Genomic DNA, 12,500 nt, shown 5'->3' with positions numbered 1-12,500 from the left:
TTTAGATTATTGATCGTATTTTTTTTTTAGTTAATTAGTTAGCTAGTTAGCTAGGGATATGGTAATTTGAGAGGTAGCATGTGTTCCTCAATAAATTCTATCATCTATCATGGGCACCGTAACTCATGATTTCTGTTTGATGGTGAGTGGCCGAGCCAACTCATGTCTACAAGCACCTTGACTGCGTTCCAGTTTTACTCTTTCCAGATTGTTAGTTTTTTGTTATCACTGGCCCTTACATACAGTATGACCTTTCATTTCTACAGTGTGTTCTACCAACACCTTTTTAACTATACATCACCGTTAGTTACTGTTCTCCAACTTGAAAACACGAAAAGAATAATAATTGAGAAGCTTTCTTCCAAAAAACCCATATAGAAATATTTTTATATAAAAATCTAGCCATTTTTAAAATGGAAATTGTATTTATCAGTTTTCCAGTATATATTTGGATCACCTTTGCTTATTGATATGGATTTAGCATCACTTTTGACGATTGACAGATTTTTATAAATGGCTCATCCAAGGGAATTACCAGTCAGATTAAAAAGATTAAAATATCCTTTGAATTCATATATTCACATAAGGCTCTCTCAAATGGATATATTTCGACCTTCCAGTTACGTTGAGTCACTCTGGTTTTTATTAGGTCTTGTTTTATTTTAGAGATGTATACATTAACCACAACAAAAGAGCAGATTCAATAATTGGATACTTTGACTTTTTAAGATTATATCATTCCTTCACGCTTTACATCCTAATATTCTTTACTTCTTTCGCTCTGTCATACCCTTGTCAATTGTAAATTAGTGACTCGAATTATATATTTCTCTCTCTCTCTCTCTCTCTCTCTCTCTCTCTCTCTCTCTCTCTCTCTCTCTCTCTCTCTCTCTCTCTCTCTCTACCAAATCAATTACGGTGTTGATATATTGTTTTTTGTGTGTGTTTTTCATACTAACTTGTTCAATGAAAGTTTTTCTCGTAGATTTTAGAATGATTTCCTGCTAACTAATTGTTTTGCCTTTGTCTCAAAATTACATTTTCATTTTATTTCCTGTCTCAGAGTTTTATATATATCTATATATATATATATATATATATATAAATATCTGTCTATCTATCTATCTATATATATATATATATATATATATAAATATATATATATATATATATGTGTGTGTGTGTGTGTTTGTGTATGAATGTATATATATATATATATATATATATATATATATATATATATATATATGTGTGTGTGTGTGTGTATATATATATATATATATATATATATATATATATATATATATATATATATATATGCGAAGCCTGTTGCCGTTTAAGAAGAATTATTTTTCTATTTTTCCAACGTATTCATTGATGTAATTTTTTTTTCTTTCAGTTTCCGACTTTTTTTCTTCCCTGTCTTAGGATCATCTTCAACTTTAAAACATTTCTTTTGTCATCTAGGAAATCTGTATTGACATGTGCTAAAGCTCTTCTCTTAGAAAAGACTTATTTTATCTTCTCATTCTCAGAATGAGCTCTCTTGGAACTATCCGGATCCTTACCCATCCCATACCACGGGTTCTCCTCTCCGTAATCACAACTAGACCCCTTCACGATACATCCTTTTTTATTAATCCTTTTGACCTTTTTTTCATTCCCTTTTGTCATTTTTATAAACATATTCTTTTTAGCTTTGCAGTTTCGAAACTCAAAAACACTGCGCTCACTATTTACCTCAGGTCTTATCAAGGAATAGAGGATGCACTTCACATCTTCACTTTCGCCTAACAAAATCATCTTTTGTGACTTTCGCCTTGTAGGCATAGAGAGTACTTTACTCCAAACTCACTGGCCCCCACTAGCGTCCACTGGCCCCATTCCGAACCATCTCCCTCTTTAATCCAAACATTCTGTGTAGTTCAAACGCTTCTCGCATTTTTCTTCCTTCTGCTCTGGAACCTCCTTTAGTCCCTTTCATCCTCATCCTTTATACATTACCTATAAGTCTACCTTCATTGTCCACATACCTCCACTCCTCCTACTCCATACAATTGTCCTTCTTGAAATTTATTTTTATTTTATGCTGTAAATATTTTTATTTTTTTTAATGTTCTATGTATGCCCCGCAATCTTCAGATGTAAAAGGAAGTTATTTTTCTTTTTAATTATTGTTTCTATTTAGATTTACATCTCAGTTATCCCTTTTTTGAAATGTTTTTATTTAAAGTTTGATTTAAGGTACATTTTATCCAATATATTTTTCTCCCAATAACCTTAGATTTTACTTTAGATTTTACTTTAGATTAACTCTCTCTCTCTCTCTCTCTCTCTCTCTCTCTCTCTCTCTCTCTCTCTCTCTCTCTCTCTCTCTCTCTCTCTCTCTCAGTTTTTCGATCCGTCGTCTTTCATAAAATATTTCTCCAGCTATTCTTGAGATTGATTTTGTCCATTCTGGATTTATTATAAGCAAATTTGCCGATGCCAGATCAGTTTTATATTGTTTTATAAAAAAAATGGTCTTTGCTCTCTTTTACAATTTATGCATTCAAAAGTGATACTTTCTCAATCGATTTACTTTTATTTTTATTACTAAATTCCCAAATCCTCCTATTCTGTCTACAATCTTTCTTTCCTTACTTTTTAGTTTTCATTACCTTTCATCTTTAAGAGAAAAAGTTAACCGATCTTTTCCCATCCAGCTTTTGTGTTTTGTTCCATTACTCCTTTTCTTTCAAACTTTTTCTTCAACATTTCTGCAAACAAGAGGTTGAAAACTCGAGGATTCGTTCTCAGTTCCTTGAGAGAATGTCCCTTTTTTCTATATCCTATTCCCCCTCCCTCCATCCCCAACAAACGGCTCCTGGTCTTACCCCTCGAAGAAGATATCCGTTGCATACTAATGAGCGGGGCTCCCTAGGAGACCCATATGTGCAATGGTAACAGATATAATGCGACCTTGCCTCTTCAATAAAGGTCATCTGCATGACTCTTCTGCAAGCTCTCTCTCTCTCTCTCTCTCTCTCTCTCTCTCTCTCTCTCTCTCTCTCTCTCTCTCTCTCTCTCTCTCTCTCTGAGCTCGTTTGTAATACTCTAGCACGTAGCTATTAAGATTCATTTGGAATTTAAGAAGTATAAAATCGATTGGTACAATATCCCTCCATTTTCACCTTGCAAACATTTTCTTGTGTATGTACATTCTTACATACATACACCAAGGCACTTCCCCAACTTTGGGCGGTAGCCGACATCAAACAAATGAAAAAAAGAGGGACCTTTCCTCTCTACATTCCTCCCAGCCTGACAAGGGATTCAACCGAGTTCGGCTGGTACTGCTAGGGTGCCACAACCCACCCTCCCCCGTTATTACCAACCACAGATGAAGCTTCATAACGCTGAATACCCTACTGCTGCTACCTCCGCGGTTATCTAAGGCACCGGAGGAAGCAGCAGGGCCTTCTGGAACTGAGTCACAATCGGTCACCATTCATTCCTATTTCTAGCACGCTCTCTTGCCTCTCTCACATCTATCCTCCTATCACCCAAAGCTTTCTTCACTCCATCCATCCACCCAAACCTTGGCCTTCCTCTTGTACTTCTCTTGCATTCATCACCTTCTTTAGCAGACAGCCATTTTCCATTCTCTCAACATGGCCAAACCACCTCAACACATTCATATCCACTCTAGCTGCTAACTCATTTCTTACACCCGTTCTCACCCTTACTACTTCGTTCCTAACCCTGTCTACTCGAGATACACCAGCCATACTCCTTAGACACTTCATCTCAAACACATTTAATTTCTGTCTCTCTGTCACTTTCATTCCCCACAACTCCGATCCATACATCACAGTTGGTACAATCACTTTTTCAGGCAGAACCCTCTATTTTTTACTACTCCCTTGACTGCCCCCAACACTGCATCCTTCATTCACTCTCCAACGTACATCTGCTTCCACTCCACCATTTGCTGCAACAACAGACCCTGAGTACTTAAACTGATTCACCTCCTCAAGTAACTCTCCATTCAACATGACATTCAACCTCGCACCACCTTCCCTTCGCGTATATCTCATAACCTTACTCTTACCCACATTAACTCTCAACTTCCTTCTCTCACACACCCTTCCAAATTCTGTCACTAATAGGCCAAGCTTATCTTCCGCATCTGCAACCAGCACAGTATCATCCGCAAACAACATGGTCATTCTCGTCTACTAGTTTCAATCCTCGTCCAAGCACTTGAGCATTCACCTCTCTCACCACTTCATCAACATACAAGTTAAACAACCATGGCGACATCACACATCCCTGTCTCAGCCCCACTCTCACCGGAAACCAATCGCTCACTTCATTTCATATCCTAACACACGCTTTACTACCTTTGTAGATACTTTTCACTGCTTGCAACAACCTTCCGCCAACTCCATATAACCTCATTACATTCCACATTCCTTCCCTATCAACTCTATCATACGCTTTCTCCAGATCCATAAACGCAACATACGCCTTACCTTTTGCTAAATATTTCTCGCATATCTGCCTCTCCTGTATTATATACTCCTGTGAGACATCATGTACATTCTTAGTATTCAAATATTTCAAATTCTGAAGAATGAATTGTTTGCATGACAGGATCCACACATTTATTTCCAATCGTCCCCCTTCATAATTATTTAAAACGATGGCTTTAGTTATTTCTGGAGAAGCTTTAATTGGTCATTTATAAATGAAGCTGTGTTGAATTCATGCCCGTGGAGGACTGCATACTTCATGAAATTTATTTCTGGTTAGTTGAGTAGCACATTTAATTTTGGTTTTTGTTTTTAGTTGAATCGTGCATTACAGCTCCAATCTAAGGATAATGTTAGAAATAGACTTAGTGTAAAATGTCAAGTGCACTGCAATATTTGGGTAACTAGTCATGTATCATCATTCCAAAAAGGAGACTAAACATTGGTGTATGGTGATTCCATTCTATTACATGCCAAGCTAACTGAACTTAACCTTTTTGCTGAATTCCAAGATATTTTCACCTCAATCTATCTGTAAATTGTTGTTCTTAACAACATCGCTGTTCTTCCTATTCTGCGTTAACCTTTTAAACTACTGTATATGTCATTAGGTAAAACAAAGCTAACACAACTTTCTCTAGAGTCCAATGGTTCCACGTATATCTTACTAATTCATATGCTTATAACTGCACACTTATTTTCATGCTTACTTTATCGGTGATGCAAACGTAATGTAATTGTTTCAGCCCTTGAACTTTTTGAGAGGTGATGTCTGTTAGCGGTATGCTTAGAGTAACTATTCCTACAAACGTCTTGCCATAATGTGCATGCACTGTAGAATAGTGTTTTGAAAATAAACAGTTCTGGACAACTACAGTTAAGTTTTTACGGTGCACATTAGGTAAAAAGATACATGATGAAATTCTTTATATCTTTTTATACATACGCTTCTTTGGTCGTACAGTAAATATATATTTTTACGAACACTTTTGAAGAGATTAAGCATTTCTTTGAATTCTATTTCGCAACTTATCCTCATTATAGTCTAGATAATTGTCAGATAATAGGATTATTTTTGTCTGATAACTTGCTTCAAGACATTTTCTTTTCTGTGATTTTACTCTTTGATGGTTCAGTATATTTTTCCCCAGTGGCACTTTTGAATATACTTAAGAGTCTTTGGATTGTGTTGCCTAACCGTCAACATTATATTCTTGATGAAATCTAGGTATTACGAATTATTTTTAGTACGCATTAAGTTGGATTATTCTGAGACTTTATCGCCTTCTCGAGACATTTGGTGTTGAATGAAATGTTAGATAAAAGTATTTGTATCGTGAAACGTTCCGTAGAGGGTAGTGCTTTCAGCGCACCTCTTAGGATATTATTATTATTATTATTATTATTATTATTATTATTATTATTATTATTATTATTATTAATATTATTATTATTATTATTATTGTTGTTGTTTGCTAAGCTACCATATAACATTACTTTAGTGTCCTGTTTTTGCAGTGTCCCATGTTGCTCTAGCTGCATCCACTTTCTAGCCTTCTATTTAAACTCCATTCCAATTTCCTTTCTTTCATCTTCATGTCCAACCTCTTTCACTTCACAGTGCAATTTTAGGGATTTCCCCATTAACCCCTATGTGACTAATGGCCAAATGTTCCAATTCATAATCCAATCCAATTGTAATTTGAAATTCCAGGGAAAGAATTTTTTTGGATATTGATATACATTTAATTTGTATTGATTTCTATCTTCCACGTGGCCACGAAAAACACTTTACAATTTTAAATTTTGCTCTACATAATGAAAAATGGTGACATGAACATATATATTTCTGGAGTTCTTATGACACGTTTTTAAACAAAATTCTATTATTCATGGCGGGCTCGATGTAAGCACGGTTAGAAAAAGGATTTTGACAAATACTTATTGTTTACCTATAAATACCTTTCAAAAGTAACAATGCAATAATATCAGAATGTTGAATGAATACCATGGTATTAATTCAAAACTTAACGTGGGGTGTCAGACACGGCAAACCCCGCCCCCTGCACGTGAACCTTCACGAAAACACTACCATTGCTCTAAATGTTGGGCCACAATATCCGTCGTTAATAGTGAACGAGTGTGAATCTGCACTTGCTGAAATCAGGTGATGTTGAATTTGACTTTTCAAGATCATAGAAGGTCAAAGGTCATGCGGTTTTCTATTTGTCAGTAATATTAACCGAGTGTGTATCTATACTCTCGTGAGGGTTAAGGCCCTATGAAATTCGGTGACATTGAAAATTCGATCTCCCGTAAACTTTGGCCCTATCAATCTTCAAAACGGCATTTTCACCGTTTTGATAAAGAAAATTATATTTTCGGCACCGGAAAGTGAAGATTGAAAGTGAAGATTTTGGTTTTGGTTTCAAGTAAATCGGATAATATTTGACGGAGTTTTAGTAAAAAATAGATTCTGACCTTTCGAGTCACTGTGATCTTTACCTCGACCCTATAAGGTCCAAATTTTTATGTAGTGTATTTTGTCATTGCGCATCCTGAAAATTTGAAGTAGATTAGTTTAGTAAAGTTGTTAACAAAGAAATAAACAAACAAACAAACGAAAGCACAAAGAAATCTACCAAAAACCATACCCCTCGCCCACCTATGGGGTCGGGGTGATTACAAAGATAACGATAGTGATATGGACTTCAACGCTAAAGGTTCAAGTAAAAGGTTTGAGTACATGTTTAATACATGAATATTCAACCATTGAAGTTCATGTTTTTAGTAATGTATCTCTCATCTACAGTTCCTACTGTCGTATCGTATGGTCGTTTAAAATGTTCTAAAACTGTTCATCATTCTTTATGTATCAAATTTAAAACAAACATCACTAGGAATTTATGAGTTATTTGAAATTTGAAGAAAAAGAAAATATCGGAAATGTTGATTTGATTTCAAGTGTATTATTGCATCCAGCCACGATGTTAATAGGGTAATTTATGCCATTTTAGGAATTAAACATAGACGAACATACTATAAATAATTCTTCCCTAAGAAACAACAAAATTTAACATTCTTCGTATAAATCCATTAGTATTACTTTTGATATTCTAAGAAAAGCAAACGTTTTGATATAGTAACTATCATAATATAACTTATGAGCTGTTTAGAAAATAAGCTATGCACAATATATATTAACACGACACTTTTGAGTTTTTATTTGAATTTGCAATGACGATAAGTTCCAGCTTCAAAATGGGTTGAATATCTCGGAATACATAAGGGGCATGTCATAAAGAGTGTCATGCATGCTATCTATGCCTTGGTATTCGCAGAAGGGTTGGAACCCTCCATTTGTCAGCTTCTTTTGGCTTCATCTATTGCGCTGCTTCCCGTTCAAAGCTTGGTCTTCTGGTGGATCGAACTCAGTGGAGCTTTAAACTAATATCTTATGGTTGTGGTGGCATATTGGAAGCGTCCCCGCCAGGCACTCGCCGGACTGGGGTTCGAGTCTCGGTCAAACTCGATAGTTTTTTAGTGTCTGTAATCTCATCATTCTTGTGAGCTAAGGATGGGGGATTTTGGGGAGGCTATAGGTCTACCTGCTGAGTCATCAGCAGCCATTGCCTGGCACTCCTTGATCCTAGCATGGGTGGAGAGGGGCTTGGGCGCTGATCATATGTATGTATCTAGGGAATTGTCCTGCTTGCTAGGGTAATGTCATTGTCCGTTGCCTCTGGCATTCATGAGCGGCCTTTAAACGTTTAAATGTGTTGAAGAGGATTATTTTGGGTTGGTGGGTCGGGTATGCTTTTGCTTAGGCACCGTTTCGAAATAGAGCGAAATCTTAATTCCTGAATTTGGGTTGCTAACTATTGTAATATGGTGGAAATTTTATCGATATGCATTTTGAATAACTGTTTTATTTAATTTTCAAAACAGTTTTGTTGACTGAAAAACCGTGTCAACACTCCAAAACATTTAACTGCATTGAACTAAACGGCATATTTATATTTTAAACTTTTCAGTTGGATATTACAGTAAACGTTAGGAGTCGTTCTAATTATCTTTTCGTTCCGAGATGAATAGATTTACTAATTCATTAATATCAGGGGATTTACCTATATCATTGGGGGGGGGGGGAGGCAATATTCCAATTTTCATCAAATGCCAAAGTGATCTACTTTAGATTTCCTTTAAATATTCAAATAACACTTAAAAAGATATTCCAGTCAATATTCATAACAACTTTAATATTCCAAATATTCAATTGATATTCATAGCAACTTTATTAATGCTATTTAAAAGTACAAGATGATAAAGAATGAAAAAGTGGTATAGTTCTATATCTTTTTAAGTAACTATAAACCTGTCAATAAGTATAAAAACATGGTAGCCAAAAAATGTCATGGCAGTCTTTCATGCCATTTCCCAATTGTGCATTGACTATCCAAGTTGAAACTAGTCCTCATTGATTTTTTGTGAAGCCATTAATTAGCAACCATTAATTTCCTTCTTATCGTCAAAGTTAAGCTAAAAGAATGCATTACTGTCGCTTCGTCTTCCCAATCAATGAACGTAATGAATTACTTATCATCTGGGACACATTAACTTGGTGGTGCACTTAAAGAATGAATAAAACAGTCATCATATAAAAACTCTTTATAAGAGCTCCAGCTATGTATAAATCACTGATTGTATCATTCAAAGGAAGGCTAATTTGGATCATTATTGTAATTCAAGTTTATTGAAAGGGATGTTATTCAATTAACCAGCATAGTTGTGCGCAGACCATTCAAGGCAACGATGAATAAGTTTCTCATATTCTTTTTCCTGACTTGAAGAGTCATCAGTTATGCATGAGAGCTTCATAAACAAGTAGATCATGGCCTGGAAGTAATTTCGACATTGATGAAAACATAAAAGAAGAATTATGCTTTTAATGAGTTTTTACTATTAATGGCCAGAACTAAAATATTACTTCGGGGTTTTTTTTTTTTTTTTTTTTTTTTTTTTTTTTTTTTTTTTTTTTTTTTTTTTTTAAACTTTCTGGCGACAGTAAAGCTAGTGCAGACTGACACGCATATCGTGATTTTGCTTATTCGCATCCCAGTCGTTTTTTTTTATTCTATTTCCCTTCCAGATTTTTTTTTCCTATTTTCTTATAACACCGAGATATTATGCTTTTATTTTGACTAAATCCACATATTATGCAAAAGAATGATATTATACGAGCATATCTATCTCATTACCACGTATTTGATTTAAGTGACGATCTTAAGGATGATACGAAACAGATGCATAGAAAAACGAAACCTGCTCTGTACATTTTGTTGTTGCTACGTTGTACTAGTGTATGCAACCCATAAAGAAATGACGACTAAATATGTATGACTATTCCCTCACCCATCTACCCAAGGGACGGCGGGGTGAGTGTAGCGTGACTGGATATATATATATATATATATATATATATATATATATATATATATATATATATATATATATATATATGCATATATGTGTGTGTGTGTTTGTTTGTTTGTGTTTGTATATAGCCACACACTTCCCCATCCTTGTATAGTGGAGATGTAATTTCCTTTTAACACATACAAGAATGCAATCGAAATGACTAGCCATTATCTTTTAAGAGTTCTGGGTACCACGTCATCAAATTCCAGAAATTAATTGATTTAATCATTTCAACTTCATGATTGATTCAGTAGTAAGACTTATAAAAGATCGTTTATCAAATTTTTTTTAGAGTAGAACAGTCATGCGCTGGACAAAGCCCTTTATCTAGGTAACTGAGACAGTTAAGGATATGAGGACAGAACCCAAATTCTTTGCTTATATTAAAAGTCTTTGAAATTGTCACTAAATCGTATAAGAAGTAAGTAGCTCTTTTTAGATATTTCTATATTGAATTAATTGCAAGGAATTTTGTGCCGTTTTTAACAGTATGAAAATTTTTTTATTCCTTTCGAGTATCCCTAACTTTGTCTTACTGTTATGAAGAGAATTAAGATACACTGATACGGAAATATTGATATATATATATGGTATATTTTGTAAAAGCTTAATCTCAACCATTTATTACATTATCAAACTCGGCAGTCTAGTAAAAGAAACATATATATATATATATATATATATATATATATATATATATATATATATATATATATATATATATATATATGTATATATATATATATATATATATATAATGTATATATACATACATATATATATATATATATATATATATATATATATATGTATATATACATATAATATATATATATATATATATATATATATATATATTTATATATATACATACAGTAACACCAACAAGAACAAATGCAGCCGTTTCTATTCCACTGCAGGACAAAGGCCTCATATATATATATATATATATATATATATATATATATATATATATATATGCGTGATTTTGAAAGTAAAGCTTTCATTCTAATGCATGAATGTTTATAGGGGTTATAGGAAATAAATTTCGTTTTATTAAACGTCTTTAATATTACGTTTTTGCTTATCCCTCAGGGTGAATCAGCAATACATCTTGCACATCATAATTTTCCTCTATCCTAGTAGTGTAGCAAACAAATAACATACGAATGAAATATCTCCCACCAGCAATCACGCGCACAAACACACACACTCGTATGGATGTGGGTGTGTGTGCATCAAAGTAAAGATGTTTTAACATCAAGACGAAACGAGATCTTCATATATACAAGATTATCCTCACGAGGTAGATTAAAACAAAGACATCATTTCGTTTCTCAGATGAAACGTCTTTAAGTCAGACTTGATCTATATAAAAAAAAGCTTGTAGCTTAGAGGGCCAGAGTGTTCTGTAGTACTGTATAAAACTCTTATGGTCGAAACTCAAACATGGTCGAAACTCAATCGAAAACTGAGACGAAAGCAATTATAGTCATTATAAAGATTTATATGCTACAGATTCTGCAGTTTTATACTACTGTCTAATAATATTTCAACGATTAGATCAAGATATTAGATGGCTGGATGATAGCCCTGATGTTATGGTTGGAGGCAAACCTTTTCTTTTTTTAATATTTTCTCATTCATCTTTTCGTTTCGATTTTGAACTGTTCCAACATAGAAAATTTTGACATACAAAACACTCGCAGTCATATATACATATATATATATATATATATATATATATATATATATATATATATATATATATATATATATATCGTCGTCGTCGTCGGCGCCCACTCGTGTCCGAGTATTGGGTTCTGTCGTTAGCCATCAGCCTCCTATCTATGAAAAGATGAAGAAGGGTGGAGGAAACGACGGAATGCCAGTAGCTGGGTATATTGTTTTGGGTGGTCATGGCTTTGCAACGGCCACGCTCACACACTTGGCCTACATCGTTTTCACCGCGGCTCAAGACATATGAGACAGGCGGCTTCTCCGATGTTGGTTGCATCGGGCTGCCGGGTTCTTGTTATGTCAAGGCCCGCCTTGTTGCCTGCCCGACAGGCATTGCCCTCTTCTGCTGGCGCTGGGAAGCTCCGCCGTTGGGGTCTTGTTTGGTTTGATTTTGGAGTTTTCCTTCTCCTAGCCTTTGCCTATCTTAAAATAAAGGAGAAGGCCTATAGGGGTCCAGTCTTGGTCTGGTCTCTCAGAACTGGCCTTAGCGGTATGGTTGAGCCTGCCAGGGTGGATAAACTACCCCACCGCCATTGCCCAGCCCATCATTGAGACACTCAAGCCCCTCTACTGCAGCAAAGTGCTGGACCATCAGAGGGGATATATATATATATATATATATATATATATATATATATATATATATATATATATATTTATGTATGTATGTATGTATGTATAGATATATATGGATATATATGTGTATGTATGTATGCATGTATATATATATATATATATATATATATATATATATATATATATATA

Source organism: Palaemon carinicauda, chromosome 1 (genome assembly GCF_036898095.1).
Source record: "Palaemon carinicauda isolate YSFRI2023 chromosome 1, ASM3689809v2, whole genome shotgun sequence".
NCBI lineage: Eukaryota > Metazoa > Arthropoda > Malacostraca > Decapoda > Palaemonidae > Palaemon > Palaemon carinicauda.
The sequence above is the reverse complement of the archived record's forward strand: the minus strand, read 5'-3'. Positions refer to the sequence as shown.